General features: G+C 40.0%; 1 pseudogene; it reads right to left on the bottom strand.

Moving 5' to 3' along the window:
* Positions 1-2,048: 2,048 nt before the first annotated feature.
* On the bottom strand, positions 2,049-2,886 carry LOC114610880 (annotated as a pseudogene).
* Between the last annotated feature and the right edge of the window lie 22,776 nt (positions 2,887-25,662).

The raw sequence follows: 25,662 nt of genomic DNA on the forward strand, positions 1-25,662 counted from the left end.
TTTTCCATTATGATGATTGTGGACTAACCTTCTAAAACTGTAAGCAAGTCTCCAACTAAATGCTTTCTTTTGTAAGAGTTGCTTTGGTCAGGATGTCTTTTCACAGCAATAGTACAGTAACTAATACAGAGTTGGATATTCAATTTTAGGGGTCTTCTGGCTCTTGAAGTCTTTCACTTTTTCTTAGAAGTTTCCTGAGCCTTAGATATAGGAATTGTGTTATAGATCAGTTTTCCTCTGTATTTTGACCAGCTATGGTTTTCTTTAACTCTCAATTCCAAAGAGAAGCATCTTTGGTGAAGATTGAGAGCTACATTTTTCTGTGAATGTAAGGTTAACTATTCAGAATGCAATTAGATATTATACAGGTCAAGTAAAATGGCAGTAGTAGGTTCTCTAAGATCCATGACTTCACTATCCCTGAATTGCTGAGCAGGCCTTAAGTCCAATTAGACTTAAGCTATTTGTCCCAATGCAGGTGAGTGCCAGTATTGCATCCTTAGGGATATCTTACGATGCTGGTCACTGTTATTGGTTATAGGCATCACAGCTGGAGATGACCATGATTGCTTCTTTCCCCTGGCAGTTTGCATAGTCCTTTCTGGTTCTATGGAATCAAGACTGCAGGAAGAAAGCTTTCAGGTTAGATCTCAATCAAGTTATCCCAGTCCTTCATCTTTAGGATCTGGTGTCTTCAGCAGTAGGGATTTATCTTCAACTTCTGGAAGGCAACCAAGGGTAACAACAATAGCCTATTATTTTAGGAATCACTTAGATTACTCCGAACAACAACTAAAATGGAGGTTTCTTATGCTGGATAACTAGGATTTTTGTTAAGCAGTTCATGGCTCTTGTGAAGAGCATTGTCAGCCCAAGTGACATAACTTCACTTAAGAGTTATGTGTGCACACATGTGCACACACATGCATAAACTACACTTATATGTATTATGTAAATACAAAATAATGTTATTTGAGGCTTTATCAAAAAAGCAGAGTTACCTGAATCAATATTTTCTAGTTCCATCCATTTACCTGCAAGTTTCCTTATCTTATTTCCTTACAGATGAATAGTATTCATTTGTGTCATTATTCATTCATCAAAAAGACATTTAAGTTGTTTTTATTTGCTAGGTATTGTGAATAGGGGGTCAGTGACTATTGTTAAGCAAGTATCTGTGGAGTAGGATGTCTGTTGTTTCCTTTGACCATATGCAAAGGAGTGGTATCGCTTGTAATATGGTGGAATTTTTTTTAGCTCTTTGAGTATTTGGATTTGAGGAACATGCATTCCCACCAAATATAAATTTAGGTTCTTTCCCCCCACATCCTACACTACGTTTGTTATCAGTTGTTTTGTTTGAGCTTTGTCATTTTGACCATGGTAAGATGAAATTTCAAAGTTGTTTTAGTTTTCATTTTTCTAACTGCTAAAAATGATTAACACTTTTTGATGTATTTCTTAGCTATTTTTATTGCTTCTCTTGAGAAATCCCTAGCCCAATTGTTTTTTTAATTTAAAGAAAAAATTTATCGAAGATTAGAAAAACAACTCTTACAAGATTGACTTTTCCATAAAACTAGGTACACCATGCATTGATTCTATCATGTTAGACACAAATACAAAACCATGAAAACAAGCCACCATTCTTTAACAGTTGAGCAAAGATAAAATGCCTAAGGAACAACACGGATGACTTGCAAAGGATGGACGCTTTAAGCACCATTAAAAAAAAAGAAGAGCACAGATGGATGAGTGTTCAGTTACATACACTGAGGTGAGCCTTTGGCACTAGGAATCAGAGCATTTTGTCATAGAGCATTAACACATATTATAAAAGTGCGTAGTCTCAAAGGAACAGAACCACCAGCATTCAGAAGCAGCTTTGTCACCGAGGCACACACTCCACAGCACATCTCTCTGCTGTCCATCACTGATGCACTGGTAGAAACTTTGAAATGAAAAAAAGAAACAAAACAAGAACAGTTACTCCTTTTATTTTCTCTGTTTAAAATCAAACAGAAAACAAACATCAACTCTATTATACACTAACCATCCTCAAAGTACATCATTTGTCCAAGAGAAGGACTAAGATGGTACTCGGGAAGAGCCACTTCATAATCACTGGCACTGAACAAAGTTGCAGAATTCTTTGCCAGGTACTTGAGGAAGTCATGTAGACAGTTCAGTAATAAAGCAAGGCTTTTCTCATCTAGAGGCGTATAGGCCAACATCGCTCCAATTCGCACGAATAATCTCAGTAATGTAACTCTCCATACACCTGGGACACGGGTGCATCTGGATGATCAGCGAGAACTTCAGCATACTGTGGTCTCTCAAATTTGTAGAGTAGCTGAGTACCCAGCATTACATTGAAGTACTCCTTTATCCCTGCCACAACCTCATTAACAGCATACTCCTTATTATCTGTATTTCCTCAAAATTTCTTAAAATTTGCATAATCCTCCAAAATGGAATCCACGTTCTTCTAGGCAGGAAGATTAAAAAGCTGCTTTTGTCTGGTGATCAAGTCCCAGTCATCAGCAAGCCATGGTTTCTGCTCTTCAGGAATCTTAACTTTAACTTCAGCTCTGTTCATGAATGTTCCTTCATTTTCAACTGTAGGATCTCCCCTGGCTCTCTTCTTCCTAGGAGGCTGAGGTGACTCACTGGTACTGCCACTGTCTCAGTTTCTAGGTGTTTTCTGTTTATTCTTTTTTTGTTTTCACTTCAACATTTTTCTGTTGCAGACCAGATGTCTTCTTCCCTGGAGCAGCCCCTCTCATCCTGCCCTCTGCATATTGTCCCTGATTGGCCTTTTGAAGTTCTCACTGTTTCTGCAAATTGGTGTCCATGTATTTGAATACTCTGGTTTCTGGCACCCATTCATCTCAATTTTTATTCCAATCACTGTAATGTATAATGTACTTCACTGGTTTGTCCTTTACAGCAACCTTCACACACTTTGCTTCATAAAGGGGAGGCCCATGAAAGCACAGCACTCACTAGCCCTCCTGGAATTTAGTCTTGCTTGGGAGCCATTTATAAGTGATTTGCCGCCTCCTCCTTCTCCCACCACTCCCGACTACTGCCTCCTACCCTCTACCCCACCCAATTTAGCATCCTTAGCCCAATTTTTTAATAGTTCATTTCTTGACTCTGATTTGAGTTCTTTGTATATTCGGAATGTTAATCTTCTGTCTAATGAATGGTTGACAAAGATTCTCTTCCATTCTTTGATTTCTTCAATGGAACACTTTTTAGTTTTATGAAATCCACTTGTCAGTTGTTGGCCTCAATTATTGGGCAAATAGAGTCCTATTCAGAAACTCCTTTCTTGGGCCTATATCCTTATATAGTTCTGCCTATGTTTTCTTCTAGCTGTTTTACCATTTCAGATTTCAAAATGAGGTCTTTGATCCACTTGGATCTAATTTTTGTACAAGGAGTTGAAACTTTTTTTTTTCCTAAAAGGTGGGACTTGGCCACTCTCCCACTTTGAGGGGCTGGAAATGACTGTTTTGGCATCAGAGTAGTCTAGGGGGTGGGACTTAGTCTCTTGAGCCTTGAGGCTTACACCTTAAGGGGCTTACAAGTATAGTTGTATAATATATCTCCTGAAATCTGATCTAGCAATCCCAAAAGTTTTGTAAGTTGGTTTTGTACTCTGCCACTTTGTTGAAATTGTTAATTGCTTCTAAAAAAAATTCTAATGAAAAATTTGAGATCTCTTATGAATAATAAAAAAATCATTTTCAAAGAGGAACAATTTGACTTATTTTTACTATTTATATCCCTTTAATTATTTCTTTTTTTGTTTTGTTTTATTTTGTTTTTTTGTTTTTCGAGACAGGGTTTCTCTGTGTAGCCCTGGCTGTCTTGGAACTCACTCTGTAGACCAGGCTAGCCTTGAACTCAGAAATCTGCCTGCCTCTGCCTCCCAAGTGCTGGGATTAAAGGCGTGTGCCACCACCGCCTGGCTGATCTTTGTCTTTAGTTAGGGTTTTGCTGCTGTGAAGAGACACCATGACCACTGCAACTCCTTTAAAGGAAAGCATAATAATTAGGGCTGGCTTACAGTTTCAGAGATTTAGCACATTATGGCAGGAAACATGACAGCACGAAGGCAGATATGGTGCTAGAGAAGGTTCTAAGAGTTCTACATCTTGATCTGTAGGCAGCAGAAGGAGATTGTGGGCCACACTGGGCACAGTAGCTTGTGCATAGGAGACCTCAAAGCTTGCTTCTAACAAGGCCACACTTCTTCCAACAAGGTAACACCTTCTAATAGATTCCACTCCCTATGGCCAAGCATTCAAACACAAGAGTCTATGTGGGCTATTCCTATTCAAACCACCACAATCTTTTTGAAAGTGCGATAGAGACCTTCCTTCCGGCTTGTATCTACACCCAGGAGCAGATTCTGTGCTACAGTCCCCCTCCCCACCCCATCCACACTCAGAGACAACTTGACCTCCTGGAGTTCTGACATAGCCAAGCTCACAGGTCAGACTCTCCAGACCCCCTCCCACTCCCAAAGACAGCCCAATACAACCAGGCTCACAGGAGGGACAGGCTCTAGTCAGAGAAAGCAAGGCCAGTTAACACCAGAGATAACCAGATAGTCAGAGGCAAGTGTAAGAACTTAAGCAACAGAAACTAATGCTACTTGGCAACATTAGAACCCAGTTCTCCCATCATAGAAAGCCCTGGATACCCAAACACACCTGAAAAGCAAGATTCTGATCTAAAATCCCATTTCATGAAGATGAGAGAGGACCTTAGGAGGACATAAATAACTCCCTTAAAGAAATGCAGAAGAATGTAGGTAAACATGTAAAAGCCACTGAAGAGGAAATACACAAATCCCTTAAAGAAATACAGGAAAACACAATCTAACAGGTGAAGAAATTGAACAAGGATCTAAAAATGGAAATAGAAAAAAAATAAAGAAATCAAAAAAGGAGATATCCCTGGAGATAGAAAACCTAGGAAAGAGATCAGGAGTCACAGATGCAAGCATCACCAATACAATACAAGAGAGAAGAGAGAATCTCAGACATAGAAAGATACCATAGAAGACATTGCCACAACAGTCAAAGAAAATACAAAGTGCAAAAAGTTCCTAATCCAAAATATCCAAGAAATTCAGGACACAATGAGAAGACCAAACCTAAAAATAATAGTTATAGAAGACAGCAAAGACTCCCAATTCAAAGGGCCAGTAAATATCTTCAACAAAATTATAGAAGAAAATGTCCCTAACTTAAAGAAAAAGATGCTCATAAATGTATGAGATGCCTACAGAATGCCAAATATATTGGACCAGAAAAGAAATTCCTCCTGTTACATAATAATCAAACCACCAAATGCACAGAACATAGAAAGAATATTAAAGCAGTAAGGTGAAAATGTCAAGTAACATATAAAGGCAGACCTATCAGAATTACACCAGAATTCTCAACAGAGACTCTAAAAGCCAGAAGACCTTGGGCATATGTGATACACACCCTAAGAGAACACAAATGCCAACCCAGGATACTGTACCAAGCAAAACTCTCAATTACCATAGATGGAGAAACCAAGATGTTCCATGAGAAAACCAAATTTAAATAATATCTTTCCACTAAACCAGCCCTACAGAGGATAACAGAAGGAAAATTCCAATACAAGGAGGAAAACTACAGCTAAGAAAAACCAAGAAATTAATCTTCTCACAAAAAACCTAAAGAAGAAAACCACACAAACATAATTCCACCTCTAACAACAAAAATAACAGGAAGCAGCAATCATTGGTTTTTAATATCTTTCAACATCAATGGACTCAATTTCCCAATAAAGACATAGGGTAACAGACTAGAAATGTAAACAAGACACAATATTTTGCTGCATATAGGAAACACACATCAATGAAAAAGACAGACACTACCTCAGAGTTTAAGGCTGGAAAAAATTTTTTTTCCAAGCAAATGATCCCAAGAAACAAGCTGGAGTAGCCATTTTAATACCCAATAAAATAGACTTAAAACCAAAAGTTACCAAAAAAGATGGAGAAGGACACTTCATACTCATCAAAGGAAAAATCCACCAAAATGATGTCTCAATTCTGAACCTCTATGCCCCAAATGCAAGGGCACCCACATTTGTATAAGAAATGTTATTAAAGCTCAAAGCATACATTGAATGTCACACAATAATAGTGGGAGACTTAAACACCCCACTCTCAACAATGGACAGATCATGGAAACAAAAACTAAGAAGAGACACAGTGAAACTAATAAAAGTTATGAACCAAATGGCTTTAACATATTTACAGAACATTTTACCCTAAAACAAAAGGATATACCGTCTCAGCACCTCATGGTACCTTCTCCAAAACTGACAAAATAATCAGACACAAAACAAGCCTCAACAGATACAAGGAAATTGAATTAATCCCATGCATTCTATAAGACCACCATGGACTAAGGCTGGTCTTCAATAAAAACGAAGACAACAGAAAGCCTCATGGAAAACTCATGGAAGCCGAACAACTCTCTACTCAATGATAACTTGATCAGGGAAGAAAGAAAGAAAGAAATTACAGACTTTTTAGAATTTAACAAAAATGAAGGCACAGCATACCCAAACTTATGGGACACAAGAAAGCAGTGCTAAGAGGGAAACTCATAGCTCTGAGTGCCTCTGTATAGAAATTGGAGAGAGCAACACTAGCAGCTTAACTGAAAAGCTCTAGAACATAAAGAAGCAAATACACCCAAAAGGAGTAGACAGCAGGAAATAATCAATCTCAGGGCTGAAATCAACCAAGTAGAAACAAAGAGAAATATACAAAGAATCAACAAAACTAGGAGCTGGTTCTGTGAGAAAATCAACAAGATAAATAAACCCTTAGCCAAACTAACTAGAGGGCACAGAGACAGTATCCAAATTCAAAGTCAGAAATGAAAAGGCAGGCTTAACAACAGAACCTGAGGAAATTAAAAAAAAAAATCAGATCCTACTACAAAAGCCTATCCTCAACAAAATTGGAAAATCTACATGAAATGGATGATTTTTCTAGACAGATACCAGGTACCAAAGTTAAATTGGGATCAGATAAACCATCTAAAAAGTTCCATAACCCCTAAGGAAATAGAAGCAGTCATTAAAAGTCTCCCAACCAAAAAACATCCAGGGCCAGATGGTTTTAGTGCAGAATTCTATCAAACCTTCAAAGAAGTCCTAATAACAATACTTCTCAAACTATTACACAATATAGAAACAGAAGGAACACTACCTAATTTGTTTTATGAGGCCACAGTTATGCTGATACATAAACAACACAAAGACCCAACAAAGAAAACATCAGACCAATTTCCTTTATGAATATCAATGCGAAAATACTCAATAAAATTCTTGCAAACCGAATCCAAGCACACATCAAAACGATCATTCACCCTGATCAAGTAGGCTTCATTCCAGGGATGCAGGAATGGTTCAATATATGGAAATCCATCAATCTAATCCACTATATAAACAAACTCAAAGAAAAAAAAAAACACATGATCATCTCATTAGATACTGAAAAAGCCTTTGACAAAATACAACACTCCTTCATGTTAAAAGTCTTTGAAAAATCAGAAATTCAAGGCACATACCTAAACATAAGAAAAGCAATATACAGCAAACCAATTGTCAACATCAAATTAAGTGGAAACAAACTTGAAGCCATCTCACTAAAATCAGGGACAAGACAAAGCTGCCCATTCCCTCCCTATTTATTCATTATAGTAATCGAAATTCTAGCCAGAGCAATTAAAAAAAAAAAAAAAGGAGGTCAAAGGGATACAAATTGGAAAGGAAGAGGTCAAGATATCACTATTTACAGATATGATAGCATACATAAGCGACCCCAAAAATTCTACCAGAGAATTCCTACAGCTGATAAACAACCTCAGCAAAGTGACTGGATATAAAGTTAACTCAAAGGATAAGCAGGCTGAGAAAGAGTTTAGGGAAACATCACCCTTCACAATAGTCACAAATAATATAAAATACCTTAGTGTGACTCTAACCAAGCAAGTAAAAGATTGTATGACAAGAACTTCAAGTCTCTGAAGAAAGAAATTGAAGAAGGTCTCAGAAGATGGAAAGATCTCCCATGCTCATGAATCACCAGGATTAACACAGTAAAAATGGCCATCTTACCAAAAGCAACCTACAGATTCAACGCAATCCCCATCAAAATTCCAACCCAATTCTTCACAGAGATAGAGCGATTCTCCATTTCATGTAGATTTTCCAGTTTTGTTGAGGATAGGCTTTTGTAGTAGGATCTGATGATTTTTTGAATTTCCTCAGGTTCTGTTGTTAAGCCTACTTGTTCTTTTCTGACTTTGTTTATTTGGATACTGTCTCTGTGCCCTCTAGTTAGTTTGGCTAAGGGTTTATTTATCTTGTTGATTTTCTCACAGAACCAGCTCCTAGTTTTGTTGATTCTTTGTATATTTCTCTTTGTTTCTACTTGGTTGATTTCAGCCCTGAGATTGATTATTTCCTGCTGTCTACTCCTTTTGGGTGTATTTGCTTCTTTATGTTCTAGAGCTTTCAGATGTGCAGTTAAGCTGCTAGTGTATGCTCTCTCCAATTTCTTTATGGAGGCACTCTGAGCTATGAATTCCCAGACCCCAGGGAAGTGAGAGGCTGCCAAGACCCAACGGGGATGACTTTAGCCAAAATAGTCAACAAAGGGGAGATACAATCTGTATCCACCTGCAGTAGATAGGCGCAGCCCCCAGTTGAGGGATAAGGCCTGTTAGCATTCTGACTAAATTCCACCTCACAGTTACCTGGCAACAGCCATGTATGCTCCTCCCCACAGTTACCTAGCAACAGCCAGGTAGGCCTGATCCACTATTAAAGGGGCTGCTTGCCCCCTCCTCCCTCTCTTGCTTCTCTCTTGCTCTTGCTCTTCCGTTTCCCCATCACTCCCCATTTTCTTCACCCTTTCCTCATTTGCTCATGGCCAGCCTCTACTTCTCTATCTCTCTGCCTTTCTCTGCCTCTACTACCTTCTTAACTCCTCTCCCCATACCCTGAACAAACTCTATTCTATTTGTGTGGCTGGTCCCTCAGGGGAAAGGGATGCCTCGGCATGGGCCTGCTGAGACATCCCCTTCCCCATAACTGACTACACCTCCATAGACCATATTCTCTCTTTACCTCTTTATAAATACATCATATGGTTCTGAAACTTGGATTTAGAAACTCTGCAGGTTTGCATCCAGATCCTGGCTTGCTAGCCCAGAACGGGTAAGCCCCCTCCTGCCACTGGTCAGAGTAATTGTCTGCGTGGTCCCAGGGAAGAATTCTTGAGCTCAGATCTACCCTTGTGTTGTCCTTGAGGATGAGAGACGTTCAGTCTTTAACTGACCCTCATTCTAGGACTTATTCCTTTGGGTGAGACTTTCCTCTTTACTTTTGAGACAGTTTCTTTCTCGTGGCTGAGGATTCCAGGCTGGGCCTGGACAAACTGCTCTCCATGGCTCAGGAACACCGGCCCTGAGCATTAGTCCCTGTAAGAGTAAAAATTAAAACAACTCAGCAGAGACCACCAACAACTTGGCAGGAACCGCCTGACAGCTTGCTGAGCTTGCTGAGAATAGCCATAATAAAAATATCAAGCCCCTCTAGGGACAAGGTGACCAAAAATGTAGAAACAACCAAAGACATATCTTTACCAGTCTAAACATGCCCAAGTGAGTAATGGGCCACCTGGTGTTTATCCTAGAAGGTCTGAGGTTTCATGGTCAAAAATAGTGGGCCATCCAGCCTGTCAAAATGATTGCTTATGCAAAGTGCTGATGTTTGAAATATCCAATCATATGTAACCGCGCCAGAATTTCCCACTTTTCCCTTCCCCCTTTTGCCTCCCCCTATAAAAGTTCTAAACTTCCTGGGGTCTTCATCGAAATTCTCTCCCCTGCGTGGGATGAGTTTCGATCCAAGGGCCCTAGTTAGTAAACTGCCTTTTGCTATTTTGCATCAAGTCAGTCTCTCGTGTCTCCTTGGGTGCGCGCTGATCGGGACTTGAGTTGGGGGTCCTTTTCGTGGGTCCTTATAGTCCCCAGTCCCCATGTGTCTCACCCAGGGGAAAGTTTTTCGCCACCTGGTCCCTACTTACTAGGATGTCTTGATCTAAAACAATATCTTTACATCACCACTAAACTGGCACTAACGACCCATAGTGTAGTTTTTCCCTTCCACCTGCCCTCATTTGCTGCCTGCTGCAACCACTAATGCAGCCAGTACTCCAGAAAAGTGGGTCTGGCCTTGCTCCCTGCTCGGGCCCTGCTTACTGCCCTCCCCCCCTGCTCCTTAGCACTGCTCTCAGTTCACTATGGGAAAAGCAGATCTGGCTCTGCTCCTTGCATCCTGCCAGAGGCCCTATCTGTTAGACTTGCTTTCCCATGTGCACAACCACCTGCTGCACACCACCACCACCAAAGCTGCCATTGGGCCCTGCCTGTTTATCTACTATGTAGTTGCTTTTAGATGTCCCACAGCAGCCACGAGAGAAAAAGCTTTTGCTTTGCCCGAGTGCTAGTGGTTTCTTGCCAGGAAAAGAGCGTGCACGTTGCTGGGATATGGAACACGCTACTTGCTACTTCCGATGCTTCCTTTTCCCTGCCCACCATGGACTCTGGCAGCTGGAGGCACTGAGCCGCAACTTCAGCTGCTAGTAGGAAGTCCCTCCCAGCAGGGCACAGACCTAACCCACGGGCCACCTGACCCACGGTCCCTCTGCCTCAGCTGTAAGATTTAAATGTAAGAAAAATGTAAGACTTTCGTGTCTCGGTTTGAACTTAGGATTCAGGTCTTGGTTTAAACTTGGAATTCACTGTCCCGGGTTGCATTCTGGGAGGAGTACATTCCTTAATCAGAGGACACTTGTTGGATTAACATTCACAAGAAGAAGGGAGAGGCTGATTAACATTCCTCAGACCTTAAAGGAGGGAACCCACCTGCAGGTAAGGAGGGCCCAAAGCACTTAGACACATTCCTGGAATCAGGAAGCTGGGCCCTTAACATAATAAACCTGGGCAAACAGAGGACACTCCTTGTCATAATCTGAGTCACCTAGAGACCGAACCCGGAAAGGTCAGACTTTGTGGGTTGCCCTTGTGAAATAAATACTGTACCCAGCTCTTGTTCGGGGCTCTCTTGCCTGCATGCAAGAGAGTCCTAGTGCACTAGTTTCATTAAACCTCGTGATTGCAGCAAGTCCTGTCCGTGTGTGTTTCTGTGGGAGTGCATCCCCTGGTTTGTATCTTACAGTCTGTAGAGTGAAAAATTATAGATACTGAAGACCTCCGCAGAGGGGAGACCCTCACTCAAGTCTCAGAAAGTCGCAACCACCCAGTAATCTGCTCGAGACACTGTGTACCGGAGCAATAGCGAGGTTTATTAGGGCGTGACAACTAGCTGCCAGTCAATTCGTATGCCCACGCAGGAGCAGAATTGACCCCGACAGCCAGTTTGAGAGGGGTTTTTAAAGGGAAAAACCACAAACCAAGGAATGGGGAGGGGGTGAGGGGTTGCTAGGGTGGTATAACATAAAAATAGTGGAACATTCCAAAGGAACCCAACCTACCAGAGTCAGGGTCAGGTGAAAACTCTCTGTACGCTTATCTTTCTCAAGAATGTGGTCCTGTCCTGTTACTTCGGCCTTGCCCTGTCACTGCAGTTACCAGCTTGGTTCCCAGCTTGGTTCCTCCTAGTTCACTTGCATTCTTTCCTTTCTCTTTGCGATAGGCACGTTCCAGTAATGGTGACTGGTCTTTCCACATTCCTAACTTGCTTCATGGCTCGGTTTCTCAGAAAATACTGGGTATATTGTAGAGTGAAAAATTATAGATACTGGGTATATAGAATCCTTTTTAGACATATAAAATATTCTTAAGGCTTTCTTTATAAGGACATGGAAAATTTTCTGAGAAACCGAGCCATGAAGCAAGTTAGGAATGTGGAAAGACCAGTCACCATTACTGGAACTGGAAAGAAAGGAAAGAATGCAGGTGAGCTAGGTAGAACCAAACTGGTAACTGCAGTAACAGGGCAGGAAAGCTTCTGCCATGGGGTGATGCAGTTGGACAGGCCCAAACCAACCACTCAGTTCCACATTTCCTGCTACCAGACCAAAAACAACTGTAGCTGCCTACGGCCACGAGTCGAACGGGTTCACCTGAAAAGAGGGCTGGGAACGAAAAGGGGACGGAGAGCGAGAAAAGATGAAGCCAAGACAAAGTTCTCTGATCAAGGCTCAATACTTTAATGTTAAGCTTTCAATTTAAAGGGGAAGACCCTGCCCGAACCCTTCCTAGTTTCATCCAGGAGAGTTGGGTGGGATAATCCATTCTTGGTCACAGGTCATGGCGGAGATGTCTCAAAGCAAGCCCAGGGGCAGTTCTTCTTTCAAGTTCCTGTAGCAGGATGTACAGGCAGCCAAGGTGGGTGACTCCACCTAGGTGTCTATTGACATGCAGCCCATGCAGCCGAGGTGGCTGGTTCCACCTAGGTCCTATTATTTGGTCTGTTGTGCTAAACAAAGTCTCTCAGGCCTGCTCAAGGCTGGGGGAAGGGCACAATTCCCCCTTTTTAGTTTTATAAATATGAGCCAGCAGCTGGATGGGGTACAATTTTTCATCCCATCTAGGGTACAGAGTGGCCGGGCAACCGTGCCTGGCTTAGGTTGGCATCTATATTGCTTCCTATATTACCCGTCTCTGAGGTGATTCACAGCATATTGGTGTACCCCTCTGCCTTAGGTTTATAGGAGCTCAAGACAATCTTACCTGTCTCTGACTAACCAGCCATCAGTGGCACACTCTTTCCCAAAATAGACCAAAGCCACATTCAGACCAAGGACCTGTGGGAATGCAATCGATGTAGTTCTTCATAGCGATGGATAACTGCCATGATGAATGGCTGGGCTTGCTGAGAGTGATCCTGTGTGAAGGCAACCTATCTGCTTGAGACACAAAGTTCAAGAGGTTAAAAGCAGCATGATTTATCCAAGCAATGTAGGAAATAAGGTTGGAAGTGGAAATGTTCCAGTGTCTAATCCAACTGTTGGTTGACAGGGATTCAGACACAAAGTCTGGCCATCACGTATAGTGAGTGGCTTTAAGTATAGATGGAGACTACATGCCAAGTTAAATCAGCTGGCAGATAAGGATTTTGAGCCATCTTCATCATCAGAATCGCAATTATTAGGCTCAAGATCTGTGTCCACTTGATGGACCAATCTTTCAGGCAGTCATTGGGCTCCATTTTCTTTTTCTGAGAAAATGCAGACTGAGCCACGACCTCAAATTAAAACAGGGTCAGGACCATTCCATGTATTAGTTAGAGGGTCTCTCCATTTGACCCTGGCAAATGAGCTGGGAGTGACTGGATGCCAGTGGCGATCCGCTGCAGACTGACCCTTAGCATCAGTTTGCAGAAAATTCAAAACAAATAGCACAAAAGCAAGATGTGCTTTTGGTGACCTTGGAGGGTATAATTCCCCCCCTTTAGTTTTAAGGAGCCATTTTTTTTTTGAGTGCGATGTGCACGTTCAAGAATTCCTTGTCCCATTGGGTTATAAGGAATTCCAGTTTTATGTTCAATACCAAATTCTTTACAAAATGATGTAAAGTTGTTTCCAGTATAGGCTGGCCCATTGTCTGTCTTGATGACTTTAGGTAATCCCATAGTATTAAAGGCTTGTAAGCAATGATCGATTACATTTCTAGAGGCTTCTCCTGTGTGTAGAGAAGCAAAAATGAATCCTGAGCAAGTGTCAATACAGACATGTATATATTTCAATTTTCCAAATTCTGCATAATGGGTTACATCCATTTGCCAAATATGATTATATGTAAGTCCTCAAGGCTCAACATTATTATGAAAAATGAGGACACTGAGAACAAGATTTTGCAATTTAACTTGCACACTTTCTAGAAATGTCAAATTATTGTCTCAAGCTATTATTATTTTGATGATGTAAAGAATAAGATTGTATGGCCAATTATTTCTATAAGGTCTATAATTTGACTGGTATACAAATCTGCTTTGGCATTGTCCTGGGGTCCAGGCAATCCAATATGAGCTCTTAAATGTCTTATAAAGTTAAAGAACAGTACATGTTTCTTAAATTAAGCTGTATTTGTATAAATAATTGTAAAATTTGAGAATTAGCAATATCTAAAAAAGGAACAATTTTAAGCAATTATAGACCATGAGCCACATGTTGGCTATGAGTATATAAATTGAAAGCTTGATTTTTTTCAGCATTTCAAATAGTGGCTACAGCATGTAATTTAATTATTTGTGCTGAAGTAGGGGGAAACTCAAGAAAATGAACATGTGATCCAATTATATATACTGCCTTCTCAATAGATGAGGCATCTGTAAATACAGTAAGCATCTTTTCTATGGGCTGCATGCAAATTTATAAGGAATACAAAAGCATGCATAAAGGAAAACTGTAACAACTTGTCTTATGGATAATTATTATCAAATTTGCCTAAAAACTTTGTCATGTAATATCATTACTCTCCAATAACCAATTTAATTTCTATTTGGAATAAGGAATAAACATTTCATCCAAAATACTTTCAGGATTCTATCTTACAATCCTGTATTATCAATGCAATAGTTTCATAATAGGATGTTCAAACTTTACTTATAGATGAAGAAGAATGAATCTACATTAATGTATTCTTTTGTCAAAGGGCTGCTGTGAGCACATGAACAGCAATAATGCAAACAGTCAACAAATGATCACAGTCTATGTAATGTATCTGTTGATAATTAACAGCTTACTCTACTTTCAGCAAAGCTGTCTATCTTTCATCAGTTAATTTTCAAGGGGAATTAGGACTTGCATCTCCCTTGAGAATATCAAACAGAGGTTTAAGTTCTCCTATGGTAAGCTTAAGATGAGGTTTTAGGCAATTAATATCTGTTAACAACTTTTGAGAATCATTAAAAGTAAACCATTTTTTGTATGTACACCTGTAAGTCAGAAGAGGGCTCTAGATTCCACTACAAATGGTTGTGAGCCACCATATGGTTGCTGGGAATTGAACTCTAATATTTTTAATTTTAAGTCTAGCCTTTAACGGCTGAGCCACCTCTCCAGCCCCAACTATCCATTCTTATTGGAATTTTTCTGTGCCACAATCTGTTTAAGATATAACTGAGGTCCCAAATGTTGAAAAGATATTGTCTTTGAATCTTTTTTAGAGTAACAAGTACTCCAAGATTTTAAAGCTCATTGTATTAGATCAAAGGCTTGTAGAAAAACTCCTTCAGAGAGATCAGCCAATAAAATATACGATGAATAATATACACTGAGGCCGGGCGGTGGTGGCGCACGCCTTTAATCCCAGCACTTGGGAGGCAGAGGCAGGCGGATTTCTGAGTTCAAGAGTTCGAGGCTAGCCTGGTCTACAGAGTGAGTTCCAGGACAGCCAGAGCTACTCAGAGAAACCCTGTCTCGAAAAACAAAAAAAAAAAAAAAAAAAAAAATATACACTGAGAGATTCAAACGCTTTAACCTTTTGTATTAAAGCAACAACAAATTTTTTATATAATGTAACCATTCTTTGAGGCAAACCTTTTTAATGAATCGCTTCATGGGCTCTCAAAAATCACAAGCAAATTTACTGAATTTAAATCTCATCACTTTTACCAAGATGTAAAGGAATGGTATAAAAACTTCTAAATCTATAATAATTTTATATGTATTTACTGGAATGGCAGCTGGAGTAGGCAAGTCAGGCTGTAATGCCCCATTAGTTTCATAAATCTTAAGTTTGAACTTGTTTTGGATTAACTGAATAACCAATTTCTTTTAGCTGAGTGAGAGTATCAGATAAAAGCCAATCTTGTCTTCTCTTACTCTAGAGCAATTCTTTTGTTAACAGGCACAACTATAATGCCATGGAGGGAAGAAGGCACAATTTTAATTCCTCCAGCATAATCATTGTCTCTAATTCCTGGCCCAGAAGCTGTTGTGAATTTCTTTTCAGACTGAGGCTGATGCCTTCCTAAGAAACAAACAAGGCAATAAACAAATTCTAGAAAACACCCTTCTAGAGGCGGATCAGGACAAAAGGAATGTCTGAAATACAAGCTTCTGCCTCACCCACTCTGTATATAGTCTTAATTTAAATGTAAATGTTTTTAATCTCGGCCTATATCCTGAGGTCTGGCCCAAAGATTATCCTTCCTGGACTATGGACAAATTTCTGTCAAGTAACCTTGGTCACCTGACTGTTGCTCAAGCCTTTGTTCCTGAGACAGTCATTTTAAAAACTATCTAAATTTCCACATTTAAAACATCTTTTATCTTTATGGTTCTGTGCAAGCTATGGCCAGACCCTGATTGTATGAGGGTGCAATTTCATCGCAAAGATGAATGTATCTGTGTAAGTCTGTCTTTGCTTGTATGGTCTGAGAGCTGTGTAGGCAGTTCAACCTGATTAGCATTACCTTCATATTGACCTTCTCCTAGAAGCATGTTAAGATCCCAATCTACATGCCTGCCTGAGCATTCATCATGGCACTATGATTTTTACTAGTATCACTCCAATCTGAGCTCCAAATCAAGTAATCTCTTCCTGACAAAATAGCCTCACTATTCAACTCTTCCTGCTCTATCTTCTTCTTAAACATAAACATGGGTGAGTCAAAGAATTCTAAACTCACAATTGAACTGCCAACTGTAGCCAATGGAATACTGGCAGTTTAACTATATTTTTAAGGGTTTTTTTGTAATATTAGAGTATAACCATAATTTTGAGAAACAAAACCAAAAGCAAAAACAAAACCAATGTAAACAATCTATATCCTCTAAAATCAATACCAAGTAGATTACTTTCATGTTACAAAGTTTTGCTGACAATTCTTACATATGAATGCATGATACTGTAGCTTTTAATAACTTTTAAAGAGACATTGTTTTAAATCTTTTATACATCTGATTTCTGAATGACTCCAACCCTGAGTTAACATTTTAAACCAACTTTCTGTCACCAAAGTTGCAAATTTTTAATCAAACCCAATAACTTATAAGCCAATAATCTATAACCAAGACATGTAGAACATATTTACACTTTTAAAACCAATTAGAGACAAAAATGAAGTGGCTACATATCTTATATATTTAGATCAAACAAAATTTGTTGCCTTTTCTAGCTGTAATTTCAAGAGAAAAGCACCTTGTCACAGAGATTTTTCTAGGACAAAACAACTCTTAGCTTCCTTATAAAATCTAAAAGCTACTGGTCTCTTAAAAGCAGCTTATGCCAACAATCAATTCCTGGAAAGGCTTTTTCAGCTCAGCTCAACTCTTAGCTACAGGTGTAGGGTAGCTTATCAGCCTCTGCTGTGTATATTAAGACTGCCTTTAAAACAAAGTTAAATTAGACCAAGAGGTGGATATGTAGAAGCTTTAACTGTTTTTGTGTTTTGAATATGCAACATAGAACATACATTTAGACAATGAAACAGAAAAACAAACAATTGACACACGTGGACATTGGCTCGCCAAGGACAGACAATAAACAAAGACGTCTAGGAGCCAAAGAGAAACTCAGGACATCTCTTGACTTTTCCTCCTGTTCCTAGGAGAGCTCTGAAACAGCCTTTCCATTCTTTTTTGCTGACACAGCTCAGAGAGAGGACAACTGCTTTTCTGAAACCCCTTCTTTCTCTCTCTCATATTCAAGATCTAACTTTTCATCTCATTCTTCAGGAGATGTAGCAGGCAGCTATTGTTAACACTTCAGTGCCCTGCTTTCTTAGTTTTCCAATTCCTTCTAACCCTGCTCTTCTCACCTGAAGCAGCTTTTAGGCTGCGGCAAATGCCTGATTGAAATTCTCTGGTCCCAAATTGCTGTCACCTCCTAGGCGAAATAGGCGTCGGGTCAACACCTGATCGTCCTAGATAGACCATACCCCTCTAAACACACTTCCTGCAAACACAGCCTCCAAAAATTAACGACTAGCACTAGTATCAATGTCATTTGCTCCTTATCAAGTGTGCGGGATACTCTCCTTCTTTTTCCATTTTCCGTGAAGCCTCACCAAGAGGTTTGTCAGTTGATCCCTCATTTTCCGGGTCCCATGATCGTGCGCCACCTGTAGCCACCTGCGGCTACGAGTCAAACGGGTTCACTTGAAAAGAGGGCTGGGAACGAAAAGGGGATGGAGAGTGAGAAAAGATGAAGCCAAGACAAAGTTCTCTGATCAAGGCTCAATGCTTTAATGTTAAGCTTTCAATTTAAAGGGGAAGACCCCGCCCGAACCCTTCCTAGTTTCATCCAGGAGAGTTGGGTGGGATAATCCATTCTTGGTCACGGGTCATGGCGGAGATGTCTCAAAGCAAGCCCAGGGGCAGTTCTTCTTTCAAGTTCCTGTAGCAGGATGTACATGCAGCCAAGGTGGGTGACTCCACCTAGGTGTCTATTGACAAGCAGCTGAGGTGGCTGGTTCCACCTAGGTCCTATTATTTGGTCTGTTGTGCTAAACAAGGCTCAGGCCTGGGGGAAGGGCACAAACAACAAACAAACAAAATATATATCGAACACACACATTTCAATGCCCCGTCCAAACCCTTGAGTGACCACACCCCTCGAAAGCAACTCTCGCCTCCCTCCCTCTCCTGTCTCTTGCAGCTGGTTAAGAAACCTCTAGGTCTAGGGTGAGACACTCTGGTAAGTCTGAGACTTACCTAACTTACCGGTAGGGGGCCTTAGTGACGACTTAGGCCTCTACCCTGACTGAAATTTTTGTTATTGAATTATTCTCAGGATGCCTGTACAAATAATCCAATAACTCCCCAATGGGTGCTGCGATGTCTTTGAATGTATCTCCAGGCACCCCACTAGGATGTTTCCTGGAAAATCTCAAATCTCTAAAGTTAATGCCCAACTTGAGGGCCTCAAGATACCACCAGTGGTCTGGTAAATTGAAAGAGGTTCCCTACTTACCATACTTGTTCTCGATACTTGTTCTCATGGCCTGCCTGCTCAGTCTGTGTCACAGGCCTGAATATGCCTGGACAAACTCATTTTCTTTCACCACACCCTTATGCCACTGCTGTCAGCTTTCTTATTATGGTTCTAGCCAAATATTTCTTTACTAATACAAAAATATGTTTTTCTCTACTTACACAGCCCGTCAAAGTTATGATTTCTATTACGGCCATTAAATTCTACTCAGTTATAACCAATCAATATAGCCCTCAATCCTGTCAGAAGTCTGCTAATTACTAAGATTATAACAGACGGAATTCCCGAAGCCTTTAACAGTTTACCTCACGAGGTCTCTGAAGATGTGGCCACAGCTATAAAATACTGCCTGGATTGTGATATGACAATCACTGAAAAACGCAGTGGACAAAACTGGATACCCTGAGTCAAATGACATATTGTCCAAATCAAGATAATCCATTTCTCATGTCACCTGTATCCATTCCACAGAGAAAAAGCCCTGTGTCTTCTGTGCTTGAAAGGCAGACTGACTGCCCAAGTTACCATGGAGACCACAGGGAACTATTGGCTAGTGGAGTCTGTCATTTTTTAAAATAATATATAACTGGTAGATTATTGTTTACTCTCCAGACTTCTGACTACATTGACAGCTAAGCTTTCACAGATTATCTGTTACCTCATTGCCTAAACTCAGTTGCCATCAATTAAATGCTTCATATTTCCTCTTCTTGCTGTGCCACTGTCCTACCATTATTCAAGTTCTTATAAATTTCTAACTCTAATGAAACGTTCCACTATATGATCCAACTCTATAATCTCAAATTCTTGTTCCTTCTGCTCCACAAAAGGCTCATCTTAAAGACTGTTCGTGTTGTTAACTCATGCTGTTATCTCTTTTGTAAACTTATAAGCTACAGGAAACCCACTCAGATCTACCTCTCATGGACCAAATAGACTCCACTAAGATAAGAACATCTGTACAAAGTTCCTACTTATTACCTATTCCAAAGGTTGGAATTCCTGGGTTTCAAATGTTCATCTTAAGAAAAAAATTTTCTTTCTCCCAAACATACTTAATCTTATTCTCTACCTATAATAATGTGTTTTCAACATCTTGTCAAGTCCAGGTGCTTACTACATCTAGGACAGCTCCAGAGAAGCAACCTTCAGATGCTCCAATCTCCTCTCAGACACATGCTTCTACTGGACCTGTTCCTTCTGACCTATCCTCAGATGGCTCCACAGACCCAGGACAACAAGGAAACAGCCAACTCTAATACTGGACAAATCTCCCCATTCTTCTAGGTTCCCTAGAGACACATTGCTCCAATGCCAGCATGAAGCAGCCAGATATCACGACAACCCTATTCCTGCTCTACCATCACCTTTTTCTAATTTTTTTCTTCTTTAATTAAACCAAAATGGGGGGAATGTTAGCATTCTGTAAATTTTTAACCCAGAATTGTTACTGCCCAAAGGAAAGACAGGGACAAAAAATGGAACAGAGACTGAAGGAAAGGCCATCCAGAGATGGCCCCACCTAGGGATCCATCACATCTGCAGACACAAACCCTCACACTATTGCAGATGCCAAAGAAGTGCTTGCTGACAGGAGCCTGCTATGGCTGTTCCCTGAGAGGTTCTGCCAGCACCTGACTAATACAAATGCAGATACTCACAGACACCATCAGACTGAGCCTGGGGATCTCAATGGGAGAGCTAGGGGAAGGTCTGAAGAAGCTGAAAGGGATTGCAACACCATAGGAAGAACAATATCAACTAAGCAGACCCCTGAGAGCTCCCAGGGACTAAACCACCAACCAAAGAGTACACATGGAGGGACCCATGGCTCCAGATACATATGTAGCAGAGGATGGCCTCATCTGCCATCAATGGGAGGGGAGGCCCTTGGTCTTCTGGAGGCTTGATGCCCCAGCATAGGGGATACTAAAGGGGTGAAGTGGGAGAGGGTGGGTGGAGGAGAACCCTCTTAGAGGCAAAGGGGAGGGAGGATGCAAAGGGGGGATTGGGGAGGGGATATCAGGAAGGGGGACATTTGAAATATAAATAAATAATATAACCAATAAAAAAAGTATGATAGAATTCTTCTGTGAACCCATCTGAGCCTGGACTTTTTTAATTTTTTTTTTTTATTTTTTATTTTTTTAAAACTATTTATTTATTTATTTTATGTATATGAGTACACTGTAGCTGTCTTCAGACAGACCAGAAGAAGGCAACAGACCCCATACAGATGGCTGTGAGCCACCATGTGGTTGCTGGGAATTGAACTCAGGACCTCTGGAAAAGCAGTCAGTGCTCTTAACCACTGAGCCAACTCTCCAGCCCTGGACCTTTTTTTTAGTTGAAAACTTTTTAATATTGTTTCAAACTCCTCCTTTAGTATGGACTTGTTTAGGTTGTTAATTTTTGGTAGTTTAAAATGAATCAAGAAATCCATTTCTCTTAGATTTTCCAATTTAATGGAGTACATGTTTTTAAAGTATTGGAATAGTTTTATAATATTCTGAATATCTTTGGTGTCTGCTGTAATGTTTCATTATTCATTTCTGATTTTGTTAATTTGGGTCATGCTTTTGTGTGTGTGTGTGTGTATGTATATGTGTGTGTATGTGTGCACACGCTCAGGTACACTCGCATGTGTGCCTGTGCATGTATGATGTTTTTTACTTAAAAAGCATCTCTGAGATTCATTGATTCTTAGATTGTTTTCTTTGTTTTTACTTTATTAATGTCTGCTCTGATTATTTCCTGCCATCTACTAAGTTTGAGTGAATTTTGTTCTTGTTTTTCAAAATTCTCGAGTTACATCAGTAAGTTGTTTACTTTCCTCATTCTCTTTCTTTTTTAATGTGGGTATGTAATGCTGTAAAATTTTCCTATTAGAACTGCTTTTAATGTGTCTCAGAAATCCTGTGTTGTGTTTTCATTTTTATTTGGGATCAGGAATGTTTCTGTTTCTTTCCTGATTTCTTTGACCCATTTATTATTCATCTGAATTGTTTAATCTCCATGAGTTTATGCTCTTACTAGAGATTTTTGCTGTCTATTTAAAGACTTACTGCATAATAATTGGATTGGTTACATGTAATTATTTCAGTCTTTTGAATTTGTTAAGGTTTGTTTTGTGTCCTGGGATGTGGTCTATTTTAGAGAAGTTTCCATGGGCTGCTGAATAGAAGGTATGTCCTTTGATGTTTGAGTGGGACATTCTGTAGAAACCTGTTAGGTCCCTTTGATATAAGATGCCATCTAATTCTGAAATTTCTATGTTCATTTTTCTGTTCAGATGACCTGTCTATTAGTGGGGTATTGAAATCACCTACTATTATTTGGTTGGTATCAATCTGTGTCTTTGACTACAGCAGTAAGCTTATGGAATTGGATACACTAGAGTTTCATACATATATGTTTAGGGTTACAATGACATATTGGCTAATTGTTCACTTGATTAGAATGGAGTGCTCTTTTTTGTCTCGTAATCAGTTTTAGTTTAAAGAATATTTTGCCAGGCAGTGGTGGCGCACACCTTTAATCCCAGCACTTGGGAGGCAGAGGCAGGTGGATTTCTGAGTTCGAGGCCAGCCTGATCTACAGAGTGAGTTCCAGGACAGCCCGGGCTATAAAGAGAAACCCTGTCTCGAAAAACCAAAAAAAAAAAAAAACAAAAAACAAAAAACAAAAACAACAACAACAACAAAAAAACCCAACCAAACAAAAAAAAGAATATTTTGTCAGGGCAGGATAGCAATGCTTGCTTGCTTCCTGATCTCATTTGTTTGGAATACTTTTTTCCATCCTTTTGCTCTAAAGTGGTGTCTGTATTTAAAGCTGAGGTCCCTGTGCCTTCTGGTTGGAGGCCATTAATTATGCAATCACTTTGTTGTTTGTGTTGTTAGTCATGCTTAATATTTCATTAATTATAGCTTTTTGGCTGTACTTATTTCTGTCTTCAGTTTGAAGAATTTCTTCCAGTATTCTCTTTAAGGCTGTTTTGGTGGACATAAATTTTTTTTAGGTTGTTTGAAACATAGGAAGGATTGTATTCTCCTTTCAGTGTGGTTTGCTGGGTACAGTAGTCATCTAGGTTGGCATCCATAATTTGTAGTATTTAGTTCTTTTGTCTTTCAAAGTCTCCTATGAGAAATCAACTGTTACTCTTATGAATTTTCCTTTATATGTGGTTTGTATTTTTTCTCTTGCAACTTTCCTACTGTGTGTGGGGTTTTTTTGTGGGGTTTTTTTTTTGGTGTTTTTTTGTTTTGTTTTGTTTTTGTTTTTGTTTTTCGAGACAGGGTTTTTCTGTGTAGCCCTGACTGTCCTAGAACTCACTCTGTAGACCTGGCTGGCCTCAAACTCAGAAATCCGCCTGCCTCTGCCTCCCAAGTGCTGGGATTAAAGGCGTGCACCACCACCGCCTGGCCCTACTGTTTTTTATAGTTTGTGTTTTACCTAGGATGTTGTGATAGAGAACATGACAGGCAGCCCTAACCTAGAAACACAGTTGTATTGCTTACCCGGGAAGATCCCATTCTAACCAGATAATAAATGATACTTCTTTCCTTCTCCAAAGTGGTGTAGTTTATGTAGCAATGTATACATAACCCTGCTGTGAAGGCAAAGAAAACTGTGTTCCAGACACCCCTTAATAGCTGTTGTTCTTTGTCTTGAAATTCCTATGGGTCCCTAGCAGCCTGCATTCTCCCCAGATTGGTATCTCTGCTGTGAGATAAGAGGGAAAGAATAGTGTGCCCGCTGTGAGGTAATTGCTTGCTCACTCTGGCTTTGGTCAACTATAGCTTATTGCTGTGGGGACAGGGCTGAAGTAGTTTTTAAAGCCTTTGTAAGAAGAATGAGAGCCATCTAAGTGGAGTGAAAGCAGCTTCATGGCTGCTCCAGATTCCAAGGAAATGAGAGAATGGGGTATGCACCTTAAGCGCCCCAGCTTCTACTTCCCTTTAGCTACAGTCCTCACATTAGCAAATGACGTGGTTTCCCACAACGTTGCCTCCTCAACAAAGTCATTTTGATATAAGTCTTTGGTTTCTCTCTTTTTTTTTTTTAAACTTCATAACAAAATGTGTGGGGAATTTGTTTTCTAATCTTGTCTATTTGGTATCCTATGTAATTCCTGTTATCTGTGTGTCTTTCCTCAGTTTGGGGAAGTTATCTTTTATGATCATGTTGATGATTGCCCTGTCCAGCAGGGCAGTGGATTAGGACTGGGGGACCACCTGAAAGAGAGAATGGGGGACAGGGATACTCAAAGAACCACGGCTTGTCTAGAGTCTCATCAAACAGCTATTTTAATTTTTTCACACAGGGATTATACACACATAGAGACAGGATGTGGGGAAGGAGATGACGCAGGAGCATAAGTGTTCTCAGGGGGAGTACAGATATCTTCCAGAACAGAGTTTTGGCTAGGTGAAGAAGCAGGGTGGAACAGGTCACTATGACTCTGTCTATGATTCATTTGTTCTTATCTAAGCTGGTACTTTGCACCAAGGCTACCTATCTACAAGGTCTATAGTTATCTGTTCTAGGGTTAGTGTTTTCCCATAGAGACCAAGACTTTGTGTTAGCAGGCATGTATGGCTGACTTAGGCCTATGGCTGACTTAGGTCTTCAGTGTATAGGCAAGGTTGCTCCCAACAGAAGATCTAGTCTGTGCTATTAACCTGGGATTCTTTTCCCCCATCTATGCTCAGAAATCAAATAGTTGGTCTTTTCAGTGGTGTTTCATAGTTCCTGTATGTTTCTTTCTGGTTGTTTTAATTTGTTCTTCTATCCTTTACTTGTGTGCTTTAATTTCTCTCCTTTATCTTCAAGACCTGATATTTTCTGTTCTACGTGATCAGTTCTACTTTTAAGGCCTGCCTTTGAGTTCTCTTGTTGGTTTATTGAGTTTTTCAATTCCATCCTCAACTTAAGTTCCCTTTAGTATTTATAGCTCTCTACTTAACTCTGATTTCAAATCCTGAATTATTTTTTGTCACTTCATTCATCCATATATTTGTATTTTCTTGGGCATCACTTAGCCACTTATTGTTTTTCTCTTGAAATCAGCAAAGTGTTTGTGTCTTCTTAAGTTCCTTGAATTCTTTGAGAAAGATTATTACTATTCTTTTGAAATATGTGCCCTGAGGCTCATCTCAGGCATTAGTTCTCAACCTTCCTAGTGCTTTGACCCTTTAATACAGTCCCTCATGTTGTGGTGACCCATAACGATAAAGCTATTTTTTGCTAATTTATTACTGTAATTTTGAAACTGTTATGAACCATAATGTATATATCTGATATCTAATGTATAACCTAGATGAAAGGATCAATCAGCCTCCAAAGTGATCATGACCCATGGGCTGAGAACCACTGATCTCAGTAGTTCTCATTAGACGAACATTTCTATAGGACTGGTGGGTTTGATTGGAAATTTGCTGTTTTGGCTATTCAGATAGTTTTTGTGGTGTAACCTGGGAATACAAACTTCGTTTTTAGTTGTGTATCTGATGTGAGATCTGGCTTGTATTAGATTGGGCCAGTAACTGGAGCTAGGCCAAGTAAAGCTAGTGCATGAGCTGTTTAATTGGATCATGCAAAGATGGCTCCCAAC

The sequence above is a fragment of the Grammomys surdaster genome, unplaced genomic scaffold (assembly GCF_004785775.1).
Source record: "Grammomys surdaster isolate TR1022 unplaced genomic scaffold, NIH_TR_1.0 126063, whole genome shotgun sequence".
Classification (NCBI taxonomy): domain Eukaryota; kingdom Metazoa; phylum Chordata; class Mammalia; order Rodentia; family Muridae; genus Grammomys; species Grammomys surdaster.